This window comes from Rhynchophorus ferrugineus, unplaced genomic scaffold (genome assembly GCF_030347505.1).
Source record: "Rhynchophorus ferrugineus isolate W39M unplaced genomic scaffold, kcgeb_rfMv2 rfM10, whole genome shotgun sequence".
Classification (NCBI taxonomy): Eukaryota; Metazoa; Arthropoda; class Insecta; order Coleoptera; family Curculionidae; genus Rhynchophorus; species Rhynchophorus ferrugineus.
In genome coordinates this window covers 27,542,047-27,560,765 of record NW_027472589.1, presented here as the reverse complement: position 1 = coordinate 27,560,765, position 18,719 = coordinate 27,542,047, and the positions used below count along the sequence as shown (strand labels likewise).

The following is an 18,719-nucleotide window of genomic DNA, read 5'->3' as shown; positions in this document are numbered from 1 at the left end:
TTCAAACATTTTTGTATTTTTGTTACTTGAAATAATTTTATGTAAAATTCTGGCAGGGGAGTATTGTAGCGACCTTGAGCATGTCGAATTTTACATCGTGGAATAACGGTCTACAAAATACCCAGAAATATAATCCCAGATGTTGAACACGGGCGGGGTGCCAATTGGAACCCGACACCGAATAGCTAGCGGCAACCCCGAGACGTTTATCTGGGATATTATTGAAGGGTATTTCGGTCATTCAGTGCTCAACCCTCGTTTGGTTTAGACGTGCCACCATCGACTGCCCAAGCCTCGTCTTCAGGTAACTCCGCTGCCATCCTTTTTATCTTTGTATTTTTCTCATTTTTTATATTGTCAATAAATAACGGTCACATCATGTAAACACCACTGTTTTATTTCGATTTACCTCCATTCACCGAGCCACATCATTTTACCCTAAAGGATTTACGGAGATTGGACCTATGGAATGCAAATATGAGGTTGCACTAAAAATTCAAATCAACTAGTCAAACAAGGCTGTCTAAACACGGTCCTTCGATTTATTACCAATGATTATCGCTACACAACCAACGAAGAACTGCACGATGTCCTGGAAATCAAATGGATTTGCGAAGTTATCCAAGATTTTGCCTTGAAACACAAAAGAAGATTAGTAAATCATACTAACGTGGAAGCAATACAACTGCTGGACAGCGCGCAGGATGTCAGGAGATTGATGCGAACAAAACCATACGAACTTATATAAAGTGTATACCTTTAGTGTAAACTATAGCTATAAGTTATTATAATTTTATAATTGAGGAATACATATTGATGTATTTTCTCACACTCGTCTTGCTTGTGAATTAATCCAAGTACAGTTATAATTAAAGAATACACACCATTTCTTAAACATTATAAAAAAACATTTAATACTCTTTTATAAACTGTTTAAATTGGTATTTAATTTAAAATGTTTAATAATTTAATATCGATATTTTTCTTGGTGGCCAACACCGCTATTTTTATCGCCAAAAGTATCGATATAACACTAACGATTTCGATATTTAAAAAAATATCTATATATCACCGAACACAAAACTGTCGACATTAAACGACACAAGATTCCCTTGAGGTTCTATCAGAGAAAAATATCCGCTCCAGTCCTATTTTTTCCCTCAAAATTCACTTGATGATCGGGAGGACAAATCTCAAAACAAAAGTTCGATACTCACGTTTACAAATGAAAAATATTGGCCCAAAATATATCGATATATCGACAATTTTTTTAAAAAAGAGGTCAAGAGAGCTAGTTATTTCTGCAATCGGCTTGTAATTTTGAGCCAAATATCTTTTCTTAGAACCGTTTTATTGTCTGCGATTTAATATTGGGGCAATACATTAATTTTAAAGGTTTTTTTAAAAATTTGTAGCTTTGTTGTGAAAAATCGGTACAATGTATTTTATTCAAAGTACTGTCCATGGCTAGCCTCTACGTTTTCCAATCTTTCAGACAATTTACGGATTACATCTCAAAGAACGATGTATCTTTTAAAGCCATTAACAAATCGACCCATATATTGGTATCTTCACAAGAAGTGAAGCGCTATTCAAACCAGTCATGACTCAAATGTCGGAATAGGTAGTAATGTAGTAGAAGGAGCAAGGTATGGAGAATCGGAGGGTGGAGTAGCACCTGCCATTTTAATGTTTTCGACTATCATTTCACCAGTTTTATAACATGTGGTGAGTGTTGTCACGCAGAAGATTCACTTTGTTGTGTCTTTGCTGATACGGCTGTTTTTCATACAATGCTAGGCCCAAACACATCAATTGTAGTCGATAGCGATCACTATTGATACTTTCATTACATTTTAGCAGCTAAGCTGATTCCACTAACTACCGAGTAGCTTAAGTAGCTGGAGGCTAAGGCCTGGAGCCATGGATATTCGGCTTTGCTATTGATGCATCACCTGGTGATCCCCATAATTTTCATTATTTTGGATTATGGTAATAGGTCCATTTTCCGTGGCCAGTACCAATATGATGCAAAAAATCTTTCCGACTTTGCCGTTGAAGTACCATTTCAGACATGACTAAACGCCTTTCAATGTCTCTTGGCTTGAATTCATACGACATAAATTATCCAAGCTTGTGGATCATTTCTATGATCTTCAAGTGATTGGAAATGGTTTCTTGTATTACTCTCAACAATTCCATACATTCTTCTTGCGTTTTATTCGGATCATCGTCGAGCAATGCCTTCAAATCCTCGTCTTACATTTTTTTCTCTAGTCTAGAACGCCATTTGCATTCAGTGTCACCACTTTTTAAACGTCGAAACCATCAGTATTCACATTCAACATGATGGAGCATTTAATACACAGTAACAATATGTGTTGTTAATCCTTTACAATTAATTTATAGGCCGATGATAATCATTAACAGCTTGATATAGCGGGTATCACGTAGAAAAAAATCAAGAAAATAAGACCTTTGGAGTTAATTAAGTGACAATTCCAACGAAAAAAAAAACAGATCATTGTTAAATATTACACAGCATTTTTGGTACAATTAATTATTCATGTTCCCGAACTGGAACATAATATAATAGTTAGGCTAGTTGGGCCAATCAATAGCGAATCAGATATTGAATGATATTTAATTTGTCCACGTCAACTTAACTAACCTCAAAAGAAGCCAACATATCCCTGTTGATATAAATATTATCTGAAAAGCTCGTGTGAAATCGATATTAAACTTAGAAAAATGCATGGGCTGCTTAGAATAAATTTTACCCTGTCCAAAGGCGATAAAATACTTAAGAATGTTTAAGCTTTTATAATCCAGATATGAGGTTGTGGCAAGAAGAATATGTTGAGCTGTCAATGGCTATTAAACACAAACCAAAAGACGCAGCTTGCTCAAAGAATCACAGTAGTCTATTAATAGATAACAGATGGTAGCAGCAATGATTTAAATCATTTAAAGTTACTACGTGGAAAATTCAAAGTTACTGATAAAACAGTGTCCTTGTGTTAAATTGGTGTGGAAATTTTAATTATAGTCTATGTCAATAAATTCACGTGATCACGAGGTCTCAACGTTGATGAATCAGCCTGCAAAAGTCGTTTAGTTGTCAAATGTCTGCAAAATTGCCAATAAATTGTCAATCAGAAACAGCTTACGCCTGTAATCAGTAAGTTTGAAAAAAAGGAGATAATTGACGAACTTATTGAATAACCCAGAGTATATATGGGAATATTACCTTAATATTAGACATAATACCATATACATAATAGTAAACATCGTCCTATGGCAAAACTAAACGCCGATATAAAGAAAGAGGGAGAGAGAGAAAGCGAACAAGAAGAAAGAGAAGAAAAAAGCGAACGAGGTATTCCTCTAGGTCTTCGGAATAATTGCGGCAAAAGCTGACCACGGCTATTTATAGATATTGTGATGTAAGATAAGTAACCTCAACCTGTATCAACGGGGGTATCTCGCGAAAGGAAGACGAAGAGAGGCTTGGAAAAAAGAACAGAAGAAAAATAACGAACGGCAGCTGAAATTCTCGGCTAAATATAGAAAGATGGAAAAACGGGTTTTTGTTATATCGCATGTCGGTCTCCACGACGGAATGAAAATTATCCGTTTATTAAGAAAAAATCGGATTATACCGAGGGAAATTGTTCTCGTATCGAGAAGACCAGTATATATATATAATTGTGATAACTTATCTGAGAAATGCAATTAGCTGAGCTATCTTAATGTGGAATATTTTTAATCCATAATATTGGTAATCTATTAGGTAGTATAATTTTTTTACTTTAAACAGGTATTTATTGCGAAATTGTAGAATATATATCTAATAAAAATTCATCAAAATATCATCGATCTATTTTTGCATTTCTTTAACATTTTAAGATCGTGTACCAGCAAATCCATGTTATATTGAATTGAACAAGCACTATTCGGAAGGCGCAATGTTTTGCGAGTATACTGGGTGTCGCTAAACTTTGTATTCGAGATGCAACATTTTATCTATTTTGTTTTAACAACATCTTTATAGATATGCTTAATACAATATTAATTATCAATATGTATTCCTCAATTATAAAATTATAATAACTTAAGATATAGTTTACACTAAAGGTATACACTTTATATAAATTCCTATGGTTTGGTTCGCTTCAATCTTCTGATTTCCTGCGCGTTGTCCAATAGTTCTATTGCTTCCACGTTGGTATGATTTAGTAATCTTCTTTCATGCTTTAAGACGAAATCTTGGATAACGTCGCAAATACATCTGATTTCCAGGCCATGGTACAGTTCGTTGGTTACGTAGCGATAGGCATTGGTAATTAATCGAATAAATTTGTATTTGCAACGTTGGATGACTAGTTGATTTGAATTTTTAGGGTAACTCCATATTTGCACCCCATATGTCCAAACTGACTTTATAACTGACTGATAAATCAATATATTTAATTTTAGATCAAGTTGAGAGTATCTTCCGACTAACCAGTCTAGCTTTAAGTAGTCTTGAGTATGTCAAAACCGTGTGTCAATCAATCCATACTGCATGGATTTGTACAAGGTAATATAACGTAATAGAACAGACGATGCTATATCTGTTGAGTATGCTGGGTGTGCTAGTACTTCCCATTCATTCTGTAACAGAGTATATCCTTCACAACTCTTGTAACGTATGCCAAGCTAGCATAATAGCTCAATTGAAAACTCCCCGGCCTATTACTTTCACAATAACAATAAAACGCATTTTCTTGTCAAAATTTTTTTTATTCAACATAAGTCGCTTCAAAGGTGATACACTGATTATAGCAACCCTCCAACTTTTCGATGCCATTTTTGTAGCACGATTTGTCCTTTACTTCAAAATAGCCCTCAGTTTCGGCGATCACCTCCTCATTCGACGAACATTTCTTCCCAACGAGCATTCTTTTGAGATCTGACAACATGAAATAGTCGCTGGGGGGCAGATCTGGAGAATACAATGGATGAGGAAGCAATTCGACGCCCAATTCATGGATTTTTGCCAGTTTTCACTGGCCTGTGACATGGTGCATTTTTTTGGTGAAGCAGCACTTTCTTTTTCTTCAAATGAGGTCGTTTTTCGGCGATTTCGTCCTTCAAACGATCCAATAACGCTATGTAATAGTCGCTGTTGATGGTCCTTCCTTTTTCAAGGTAGTCAATGAAAATTATTCCATGCGCATCCCAAAATACAGACGCCGTAACCTTGCCAGTCGGCTGTCGCATTTTCCCACGCTTTGGAGCGGGTTCATCGTGTGCAATCCACTCGGATAACTGACTATTGGAGTGATATGATGGAGCCATGTTTCATCCATTGTCACATACCGACGCAAAAACTCGGGATTATTACGCTTGATCGTCTTCAAACACTGCTCCGTATCATCAACTCGTCGTTGTTTTTGGTCAAAAATGAGCTCGCGCAGCACCCACTTTGCACAGAGCTTTCTCATATCCAAATATTCGTGAATGATATGATGTACACCTTCAGTTTATATCTTTCAAAATTTCATATTCAAAATCATTTTGTGGATTATTTTAATGTTTTCGTAGGCAACAACCTCTTTTGGGCGTCCACTGCGTTCAGCATCTTCGGTGTTCATTTCACCACGTTTAAATTTAGCATACGATTCCTTGATGGTTGATTTTCCTGGGGTAGTGTCCGGAAACTCGGCGTCAAGCCAAGCTTTTGCTTCAACTATATCTTTTTTCCATTCAAAAAGCAATACTTTATCAACACGCAAAAGTCCTTCTTATCCATTTTTTTCACAATAACTAAAGTTGCTTCACTCAAAATGCCATAATTCACAAACTAATGATCCGACAGCGAGGGTTAGGGCTAACTAAAAATATATATGGATTTAATTCTAGTAGCGCCATCTATGTGTCAGACCGGGGACCTTTGAATTGACCTGTTATATAAATGAGATTTAAAGTTCTTTAACCTGTATTTCTTTGTATGGCCTGCTTCAATTGTCATCAGTAACAACGGTTTTAATAGGTTATATAGACCACATCACTGTTGTTTTTGCGCAAAAAATGTTTTATTTTTAAATAAGCTATAGGCTATAGGCTTTATCCTGTTTTTCGTAATTTTTTATTAAATTAAATTAAATAATTATTGAGTTTGGTGTAAGAAATTGCAATAATTTTATTTGCATTACATTTTCATCAAGTAATTCTTTCGCCCTTTTTTGATCTCAAAGTCTTCGTATTGGAAGCGGCAATATTATTGAATGCAAATTGTGTTCAAATGCTCTGGTTTTAGTTTGGACAAAGTCTGAGAGGGTGCCCATTTCTTCATAAATTTCATTTCATTTAAAGATTTTTTTAGTATCATAAGTTTAGTATCTAATATTATGTTTCTTACAGTATCTATGGTACCTTACCGTTGTATAATTAAGATATGTCAAGTTTATTTGGCGAGTTATTTGCCATTTTTAAGGAATTTTAACATTCTTCCGAAACCTCAACTGCTCCCAACTAAATAGGTGATAATTTTTCAATTCCAGATTAAGTATTGATTTCATTGAGTTGAAAATTGCAGCAGTCTATTGAAGCAAAGTTTTTATGGCCTATTTTACTTTACTTATTATTTAGGTTGTTATGTATATTTATTATTTAAGTATTACAACGCTATACATAAGTTATTGTTAAAATTATAGTTACTATAATAACGTAAAACACGAATCTTTTTATGTATGCATAGTACAGCCAGCTAATCAATATTAGATTAGATAATTCCCCGTAAAGCCAATAAATTGTGTACGTTTGTGTATTGTTGAAATCTCACATTCACTGTTTGAACGTGATATTAATAAATTTCTGCTATAAGTTATGATAATGGTATACGCACATGTTAGAAAGTGTCGGTTATTATATCCACAAAGTATAGTAAGTTATACCTGTAAATGCGCCTGTAACCATGTTCTGACTCGGCATCTGAGTTACTAGACAGCCGAGTTATAGACTGACAAACTGACAGATTTCTTTCGCTTCGAAAACTTGTAGGAAAACTCAGATTTTTTCTATTTTTGAATATAATTTTACAGTAATTTCTTGTTACGATATCATTTTTACGGCATTCAAGGTAAAAATGATTTGTTAAAATGCAAAAACATAACAAAAGTTTTCCAGGACGTGAAGGTTACAAAAAGGAATTATTATCTATAGGAATTCTGCTCTAGTGTAAAAACGACCTTAGAAAGTAAACAATGATACATCTTATATGCTTATCTTATGAATATCTTATAAGCTTCGGACAGGAAGGTTCGTTTTTTATATTTCGGATCAGATCATTATGGACCCAAATGTAGAAGACCATCCCGTAACTGAGATGCAATTCCTAATTGTAATTTAAATAGTAAATTTTTTTAATAAAATCTACATTGACAACTGAATTGAAGTACATTAACAGGTTAATTGAAAAGTCCCCGGCCTACCATAGTAAAACACATCTTTTTGGCAAAATTAGTTTTTTTTATTCAACATAATTCCCTTCAAGGCTGATACACTGATTATAGCGACCCTCCAACCTTTCGATACCATTTTTGTAGTATGATTTGTCCTTTGCTTCAAAATAGGCCTCGGTTTCGGCGATCATCTCTTCATTCGACGAAAATTTCTTTCCAGAGAGTATTCTTTTGAGATCTGAGAACAGGAAATAGTCGCTGGGGGCCAGATCTGGAGAATACGGTGGATGAGGATGCAATTCGAAGATCAATTCATGGATTTTTTGCCATCGTTTTCACTGACTTGTGACACGGTGCATTGTCTTGGCGAAACAGCACTTTCTTTTTCTTCAAATGCGGCCGTTTTTCGACGATTTCATCCTTCAAACGGTCCAATAACGCTATGTAATAGTCGCTGTTGATGGTCCTTGCTTTTTCAAGCTAGCCGTCATAACTTTACCAGCCGACTGTTGCGTTTTCCCACGATTTGGAGTGGGTTCATCGTGTGCAGTCCACTCGGAGGACTGTCGATTGGACTTCGGAGTGAAATGATGAAGCTATGTTTCACCCATTGTCACATATCGATAAACTCGAGTTTATTACGCTTGATAATCTTCAAACACTACTCCGAATCATCAACTCGTCATTGATTTTGATCAAAAGAAAGCTCGCGCGGTACCCACTTTCACAGAGCTTTTTCGTACTCAAATATTCGTGAACGATATGATGTACACGTTCAGTTGATATATTTAGAGTGTCTGCTACTTCATTCAATTTCCAGGCAGTGTCCGGAAATTCGGCATCAAGCCAAGTTTTTGCTTCAACTGTATTTTTTCCCTTCAAAATGAAATATTTTGCGTGTTGATACACAAAATTCCTTTTTATCAATTTTTTTCAAAATAACAAAATAATTATCCGATAGCTATCAAATTTATACACGCATCTTTTGAGGGTTAGGGCTAACTAAAAAACATATGGATTTAATTCTAGTAGGGCCATCTATGTGTCAGGCCGTGAACTTTTCAATTGGCCTGTTATATGTGAATATTTTGTGTTTATTAAATTGGATTTTATTACAGGTAATAGGTTTAGTTATTGCTAAAAGTGTGTATAAAAACAAATTGATGCTAATGTCATGTCATTATGTCTGAAAATGGCACTACTTTTTAAAACAATTAATATTTTCTAAAACAAGCAAGGAGATGTAACAAGAAATATAATAACTAGGTATTGCTTATTCTAGTGGACGGTAAAATTGAAAAATATTGCCTGTTTGTTCCAATTCTATACAAATAATTCAAATATGCAATTCAGTTCAGTGTATTTAAAGCTAGTCTTTTTAAATATATTTTTTGTTAGTACTTACAGATGTAAAATGTATGTGTAATAATATATATAAGGCAATGGTAATTGAAGAGTATTTTTTATGTATTTTGAAAATGTTTTATACAAATGTTAACTAGTAACCAAATAAAATATTTTCCCTGAGACAACTCAGATGCTAATACTCGTACTTGACTACAACTTTATCTTTATTTTATGATTTTTATGTCTAATTATATTATATTAATTTGGTAATTTTTATGAAGGCTAATTCGTTGTCAAAAGCATTTTTAGTATCGGAATTGAATACTAAAAGTATACGTATACGTAATAATGTGTCGGTTTATTATACTCTTTCCGGATTTAAGCGAAAAGTTATACAAATATGCCACCGTGACTGACATGCTCCAGTATCCTTGCCATTCCGCATGCACATCTGGATAAAGAACACCCGGAAAAAGGGATTTAACGTTATTTTTAGTTTCACGCGTGCCTTCCTTAATTCCTCTCCAAATCCCGGCCAGCGGTCCACGATTGGCAAACGCGGGGAAAACTTCACGAAATTTCAAGGGAAAAATAAACAAAGTCTCGGGGCCAAGGGGGCGGCGAGGTTTGGAAACGTCAGCGTGCCCGAATATGAGCGCCGACCCTTGTTTAGTCTGATGGACTGGGGCTTGGGGAGATGCTGCTTACAACTGTCGAAAATCTGACGGCCTTGCTCTAATTGCATCATCGGTCTGAAGATTTGCGTCATTCTTTTTCGTTGGGAAGTAACACAGGGCGTTTTTTTTCCTTGAAAGACAAGAACAAGCGCAATATAATATACGCTGAAACAAATGTTGATGACACTAAACTGACATTTTTTTTTCATTTAGATTTATTCGTTATCTGTATGTTTGGCAACACTCTTATTTCATAGGTGTACACCCGGTACACATGTATGAAAATGGTGGTCAATTTGAACGACTTGGACTTCTAACTGCTTTTATGCTCATAAACAAATTTCATATTTGGCAATCAGTGGTTATTTCCTCAGCAGCATCTTTTCCTCCGAAGAAGTTACGGAGTTGCCGAACTGAATCACTGTATCACCCTCAAAGGAGAGTGTCGCTGAATGAAGTTTAGTTTTGTTAAGGCCTTGAAGAATTTTTGAAGTTTTATTAGTGAGGTCCGGAAATTATTGAGCGAGACATTCTTAGTGACGATCAAAGTTCTCAAGAGCAACACAATTTAGCTTGGTTTGTTAATGACGAACGCATATCGGATTGTGGATTTGGTTTAATAAACAAAACTTTGGACGAAACCTTCAAAAATATCTAAAAACAAACAACATATGTGACCTATAAATAATTATATACGTGAGAAAAGAGGATGTGCACGTGGTATTTTATAAAAAAAGGCATCAAACAGCCATGAAGACATGTCAGGATGTATTTAAATGATCTAAATCAGACAACACACGGTATAATATAACTCTAATATAACTCTGCACCAAACCGTGGATACATCGGTGTGTGTATGTAAGTATGTATGTATGCATAGAATATCAATAATTAGAATAAGTAGTTTCCATTGTACTGGTTTTAATTTTTAGGCATTTAAATATAATTTAAACGACGATTAGTAAACAACAATATTGATCATTTAAATAAGAAATACTTATAAAGTATGCATTATATTTTCACTTTCCAAGAAACATTTTAATATTCCAAGATTTTAGTCGTAATTAGTATTTAAATATATAATTCATAAAATATCTCTACTAACAACCCTGTTTATTAATCAGCATATAATTAAAATTCATGAACAAACACATTTTATTATAAGGTGTAAATAAGATTAAACGCTTTTTAAACTGTATCTTTTTTCTATATCCCGCTTCAATTGTCATCTGTAAATATTATTTTAATAGGTTAAATCGACCACATAAGTACACAGTATTATTTTGACACAAAAAGGTTAAATTTCACCTACGATTGATATGATATGGACGAAAATCATGATAAAAGTATCTAAATCCAAAGTATCTAAAAGCACAAAAAGTACACGAACTACATTGCAATTAAAATGAAAACTAGGATCAAATTTCACGAAAATATGTTTTTTATTATATTTGGCTACAAACTTTATAATGTACTTTCGGGAAGAAAAATGTGGTTCAAATAAAATGACAGGTAGAAATAAATGACAGAAATAACAAATACAAGTACTTCCATACAAAATTTAAAATATTTAGACAATAAAAATGGTAGTTCCGTTAACTTTAAATACGTTAGTTTTAATAAGAAAGAAAAACTATGGTTTAAAGACAGTTTGGAAGTTGATAGATCAACTGTAATATGTATTTCATTTATGTTTTTCAATAAATATTTAATAATTATAGCAGTTTCTTCTTCACTTTGGAAGCAACACATTACAGAGTACAAACGTAATTAATATTTTTGTGACTGTTATATATGTCATAGATATGATAGAATTTCTGAATTTAGTATAGAATAGAAAAAAAATTATATGAAAATGACAGAAAAATGTGCGATGAAACAATATTTTTGGGAAGTTTTACGACTATTTAGACCAATATTATTTTGATATAAACCGATGGATTATAAAATGCATAATCGTGAGAATGACTTAAGAATAAAACATGAGCTACAGCCTTTGCTTAGAAAGAATAAAAATTGGCATGCCAGCAAACAAAATAGAAATTGTTCAATGTCATCTGCTATAAGGTCCATTCCATGTTAAAACAATTTACCCAATTGATATGCTTCTGATCAAACTTATATCATACACGGTAATAGGCATAATGAAATATTATCAAAAATCAGTAATTAGTAATTAAATAAAAATCAAGTCTTTTTCCTTATGGTACCTTTACTGGTTTGCTCTTGTTGTTCTTTTAGGTTGTTTTATTTATTCTGTACTTGTCCGTCTTCCTTATTATAATATATATATATATATATATATATATATATATATATATATATATATATATATATATATATATATATATATATATATATATATATAGTCACATAATTTGGCCAGTTTACTTTTATTTTTCGTGATAAGTTCTTTATTATCGTTATTTTCTAATTATATTAGAAATCCCAATTTTCTAACATCTTTTGGCCTTACATGAATGTATTATGTATTCTTTTTTAATTCATCCACAATTTCTATTTTTATCACATTATATTTCCTTGTCAATTCGCTTAATTTCCATCTTAGTTTCATTTCTGTCCAAAATTATGTACAATATCAAAACTATATAACTGTTGCGAAGAATCCAACAAGTCTTTTACAGTGACAGCTTCACCAACATGTCCACCAAACCATATCTAAGTCCGAGCGCCCCTACTAAAAAGAAAACTTAATACAATATTATTGATATTTCGATAAAACACGCCTCTCAATCCTACCCACCCCTGTATCTGACACCCATCGAGCTGAAACTATCCTTTTATCGATGCATTACCGTTCGTGACAGCATAATTACGATGCCAGATAGATAAGGATCGAGACGAATACAAATTAAACACATATCATATTTAAATGGCTCACGATTTACATAATACAATGAAAGCCGGCCTGAACGGAATTTTCTTCGGCGATAATGACAAGCGTCGGTGAGCAACACGTAAAATAACAGCGTTTTTTTTCTGTTGTTGTCCGATTCCGTTCGAAAATTTCGTAACGTATCAATCAATCAATCTAAAAAATCAGATAACCGATGTATTAGAATACGTTCCCTGTTCTCTATGATAGAAAAAAAAACAGTATTCATTGTTTGCGACAAAAGCGAAAACAACCGACAAATTATAACGTCTATGGGAACCATTATAGGTTTTTTTCGATTGTGTAATTAATCGATATTTACGTACTAACTATTGTTGGGAACTATCGACTGAAATCGACTATTGACTGTTTAGTAATAGACTACTTTTTACTATCGATTATTTCAGTCGCTATTTTTGGTTCGACTGATTTTACTACTTTTTACCAGTAACTGTTTCAGTCAACTGTTTTCGGTCCGACTGATTTTGTTACTATTTACTATCGACTGTTTCAGTCGTGTAGTTTTAGTTACTATTTTTGGTTCTACTAGTTTCATTGGACTGATATTATTTAACGTTTTGGCTCTGTCCCCTAGCTTGACGACAATGTATCCAATTTATGCTTACATAGATTTATATGTAATAATATATATAGTTTTATTGTGATTTTTTGGTATTTTGGATGTAAATAATAATATATTGTATATTAATACGCCAGCATTTTGGAACGATATTTTTCAAGATTGTTAATGTAATAGGGTAAAAAGATTAAAATTGTGAATGATAAATAGTAAAATACTTTTGGCTGTCTTGATGGCAATAATAGGTAATATTTCGATTACTCTCTCGATTTTTGTTAAAAAATATTTCCATTCAATAATAAATAAAGCACTTACTTTATTTAAAAAATCTCTAGTAGTTATTGTGCCATCATTTTTAATTATGCCATGAATTTTGGATTCTTTTCTATGATTAGTTATATGTTTAATTTTTATTTAGTATTTATGGTTATTGTACATCTTTAGTTTTTAGGTTTTGTTTAAGTTCTATTGTATTGTCAATACTTATTATAGTATATTATTTGAAAATAGCAATTAGCATATTATACGATAAAACATTTGTGGGGTATTATTCCATTCCATAGAAAAAACCCATTCTTTTTTACAGGTCCACAGAACATTCAAATATAAAAGTAATTCTACTTCGTTTAAAACGAAATTATTAATTGCATGTCAATAGTATTCAGTATTTTTTTTTCTTTTTTAAAGTTAGTACGTGAAGAAATATGCGCATCTCCGTCTCGTTTATACTACCGTTGGAAAATATAAACACATATAAAATTAACTACTCTAACCAATTATCTCCGTCCTTTCCTCCCTTACAATGTATACAGAACATCTTCGTCTGACATCACGAAATGATTAAAGTAGTCGAACCGTGCATTTGCGACTATTTCGACTGTTTTGCGACTATTGACTGTTTCAACTGTTCTTAGTCGATAGTTCCCAACGCTAGTACTAACGTATATGTATAGCTTTATGGTGTTAGTTAAGTTTAATGTAATAGTTTATAACAATTACCGTCAATATCTACACTATCACTTGTGTTTTTGTGAGCTGATCAAAAGGTGAATGAATTTCAGGTGTGCATTGTACAGACTCTTAAACATGGTGGTGGTAGCATGATAGTTTGGGCATGATGGTGGTAATAATGATGAAAAAAGACAGAAAACTAAATAAAGTAAGTTCACGAATATCTGAAAATACTTCAGAAAAAAGATTCCTTAAAGAGTGTATCTGACTGACCAAGATTTTGATTTTAAATTGACAATGACGTGAAACATTCGTCAGAATTATGTCAAGGGTTCCTAGAGGCAAACACTCTCCCCTATGGTATTAATATGAAATGAGCTTAGTAGAAAAAACTTTATGTTGATAAAAAGAATGAGTAACATTTGTGAGTGTAAATTAATCAAAATTTAAGGAACTATCTAGACATTGGTTTCAGATTTGATTAAGGCTTCAGTGTAATAAACTATAATTTATCTATTTTATTGTAGCTTTTTGAATTACGTTCTTTTTATAACCTTTTGAACGATAATATTCAAAATATAACCTGAAACAGACCGACACATTACAACATTTGTGAATATATTTTATAATAGTTACAATTGTTTTTTTTATTTAATACGCAATTCATAATAAATATGCTCATCTTTTGTATGATAATAATTATTACCAATTTTCTTTAGCAAAAATTACCCTGAATTACCAACAACTCATTGTTCACAACAAAACCGAAAACAATTGACAAATTATACCGCAATTTTTTCCTTTCCGTATCTAACCGACAATCCGTAACGTACACGCACACCTTTATATTAAATTTAAGTTTTATAGTACAAGTCATACTGTAAAGTGAGAAACAATGTTTTCTGTCGCTATATGCTCGTCTTTGTAACTATATTTTATTTAATTTTACATTATAAATAATGTAAGAGGGTTCAGAATTGTTAAATAATACAAAAAAGGTAATTCGTATAATAAGAATTAAGCACTGAATGGGGTACGACCTTCAATTCCTTCTAAGAATTTTCTTTTATGAACTCAATCGGGCCAAACCAGCAAAAAGTCACACGGAACCATATCAGGTAAGTGTGATCGAGACTTGGTAGATCGATTATTGTTCAATATTTTGATAAAAACTATTGCTCAAATCTGAACTCATTCGAAACAAGTGGTGGGATTATTTGTTTGTTCATAATTTATTTCTTTTGTCAGCTTTCTTAGGCTCAAACAAAACCATAACAGTTCTTTAATTTATGTGTTTAATTATAATTATGTTATATATATATATATATATATATATATATATATATATATATATATATATATATATATATATATATATATATATATATATATATATAGTTAATTATATTATTAATTAGTAAACCATTAAAATCAATAACAGTTGCATGGTAATATCATTTTTTGTTTTCTTCAATCAATCGATATTGGAAATACGTGGTAACATTTCTCCTTGAGTTAATTATTAAAACTATTAATAATTAGTAGGCTAGAAATTGAATAGACAAACAACAAAATGTTGTAAAAGTTTTGGAAACCTATATAAGTTAACCCAGTTGTACCTTGAAAATGCGTTATTTATAACCAGTTAATCATAATTTTATGTTTTTAATCGAATTGTATTAAATTGGAAACACAAATTAAAATAAGACGTATGCTAATAGGATTTCTAGATTTCATTAGCTAATCAACATTGAGAATATAATATAGAATTTCTCTTTTGATTCAATTATCAGAATATACGAGGGCTAAAAATGCAAAAATATATGTTTTTAGAGAAATTAAAAAATATTACATTTTAAATAAATTGAAATCCATGTTTCTTTAAAATCATGTTATTAAATTTATAAGAAATGTTGTTAACCGACATTTTCTAGCATGTCTGTCTACCTTTATAACTAATCATTCAATTAAATGTAATCACGTTCACACACTGAATCATCTAAAATACATAAGCGTACACAATTTATCAGTAACATTACTTAACAGCAGTACTGAATATTTTATTTTACCATACTTATGTCAGAACGTTCGTATTTTCTGCAAGCGACAATGTCTCCAACTGTCTGGACAACTTTGACTTGTGAGAATTTTTATTTCATTTAAAAATGCTAACCGACTTCCTATAACCTGCATCTATAACTTTATTAAAGAAATTATCTGTAATGTTCTCCCGATGATATTCAGTGTTAAATACTGTTGTTTATAAATTAACTTGATATAATTTATTATTGTGTATTATTTATTAACCATTTGCAACATGATGGCATACCCTTACAATCCAATTTGGAAGTGATTAGCCGACAGACTATAACGTGTATGTTTAACTATACCTAATAACTTAATCATGTCCACACAATAAAACATCACAAATGCTAACGTTCAATACTTGGTGGTACTGAGATTATGCCAAAACATTGATTGTCCATTATGGATAACTTTATCTTCTAACAATTTTGTTGTGTTTGGTATTCAGATAGGTGGTTCATCGATTGAACGTGTATGTTTGACTTCAGTAAAATAAAATTAATTCATTTTTATTGCCGATAATATTCAGTACTAAAATTTTTAGTTCACAAATTAGTTATCACCTCACTCTAATACTTAGCAACAATCAACACTTTACAACATATTAATCTACTAAAATAATTCAATATTATCATAATAATTATACTGAAATTATTGGTACCATAAAATGTTAAATGACAATTTTGTATACACTTAACCGACAGATAATAATATACATGTTTAACTTTATTTGTATTAACATTAACATTTAGTGTTTTTGTTCATAAGTCTGCATCATATATAACAAAGAATCAAACCGACGCTTTCTAACCTGTATGTGAATCTTCAAAATGGAGCAAGTCTCATATTAAAGTCTCCTTTTACCAACTACGGGTTTATCTGAACTGGACCTACAGTTTAACGTGGGCTTCGAACAACGATCCTAGGCATTAAGCCTACCGGCTGCCGAGTGACCAACTTTAGAAATCGTACCAGAAGACATCCGGTCTTACCCAGCCTGGTTACTGGCGTGACTAGGATCATTTTCCTTGTTGGATTTTACACTCTTGTCTAGGACAATCACAAATATTAAACAATCACAAACATAAATTTACGAACATGCCCCAGCAGGGTTCGAACCCGCGAATATCGCAACAGTAGGTGGTCCTGACACCTTTACCTTTACCACTGCGCCACCAAGACGGCTTGTAATTGTTTTATTATAATTTGAACTTTTGAACAATTAAACAACAGATTATGACGTGTATGTTGGACATTATTCACTAAAATGTCTCTAATATTCCTGCTAATGATGTTTCAATACCAAATGTTTCTCTTCACATATTTCATGTCAAATAACAACAAAATAAGTCGATTTTCTAACATGCGTGCAAACCTTTATATATCATGTTAGACAACGCTTTCTATTAAGCATAAGATCAAAGATACTGATTTATCACTCAATTATAAAGCCTTAGGGTTAAAGGATACTCAATCACACCGGCGTACCTACTAGACAATGCGAAGGAAATCAGAAGATTGAAATGAATCAAACCACAATAACTTGCGTGTTGAAACCAAGTGTATAAGTGTTACTTGAATATTATGAATATACTTAATAACTTACTGATGTATTTATCAGATCCAACAAAACAATAGGAATAAAATTTGCAAATAATTTACAATTACAATGCAATTCGCAAAATTTACTAGGCATATCTAATATAAGATGTAACAAAAAATTCTTAAAAAATAAAACGTCGACAAACAACGACATGTTCAATTTTTTGTAATTTCCTGTTCATAAATATCATGTCATATAGCAATAGGATAAACTGACATTTTTAACATTTATGCAATCCTTTAAAATATATATCTCGATTTATGTAATTCACGTCCATACAGTGAAACATCAGAAATATTCAGCAAACACAATTTATCAGCTTGAGCACTACATAAAAGTGAAGATGAATACTTGATTGTCCCAAGCTTGAAAAAATTAGTAAAACTTAAAATATCAAATGACAACTTCGTCAATTTATCTTAACTTTATCTTACTTAACAAACAAACTGATTGTCTCCAATGTATATGCATGCCTTTATAACCTATACCTTGATGTAACTGGTAGTAAATAATTGTTGGTTGCAATATGTTTATATTAAAAGATTGAGTCTTAAAAAATCAACTATTTTTGGCTAGTTTATGGATAACTTCATCATGTAAAATAAAAATGTGAATGTTTTTGAAAATACCAAAAATGAACCGACATTGATGATATCGAAAACTGAATGACTTTTATTTATAAATTAGCCAGACCTCCTTGAAATTATATAGGAACAAAATAAACTGTTTCCAACCTATGGCATATCTTTATAATCTACAGCTCGATTGTAATAACAGTACACGTTTGGTTGCACTATGATGAAGTTAAAAGATGGGGTTTTAAAAAATCAACTAATTTTATTGCAACAAAATAAACTGATCGTTTCCAACCTATGTGCATACCTTTTAACATATAACCTATAGCTCGATTAAATTAATAGTAAACGTTTGTATGCACAATGATTATGTTAAAAGATTGGATCTTAAAAATTAAACCCCGACTAATCGTAGCGTATATGTTCAGCTTTATTAGAGAATATTTTTCGTTATGATATATTTTCGTTTTGATGATAATAAAAACCGATGTTTTTGTATCCATCGGCTATAAAGTCCAAAATCGTTCAGATAACATAGCCTTAAAGATAACAACGAA

General features: G+C 32.0%; 1 protein-coding gene across 9 annotated transcripts in view; it reads right to left on the bottom strand.

Moving 5' to 3' along the window:
* trio (trio Rho guanine nucleotide exchange factor) overlaps positions 1–18,719 on the bottom strand; it is a 379,571-nt gene that overhangs the window by 206,124 nt on the left and 154,728 nt on the right. The window lies entirely within an intron of this gene.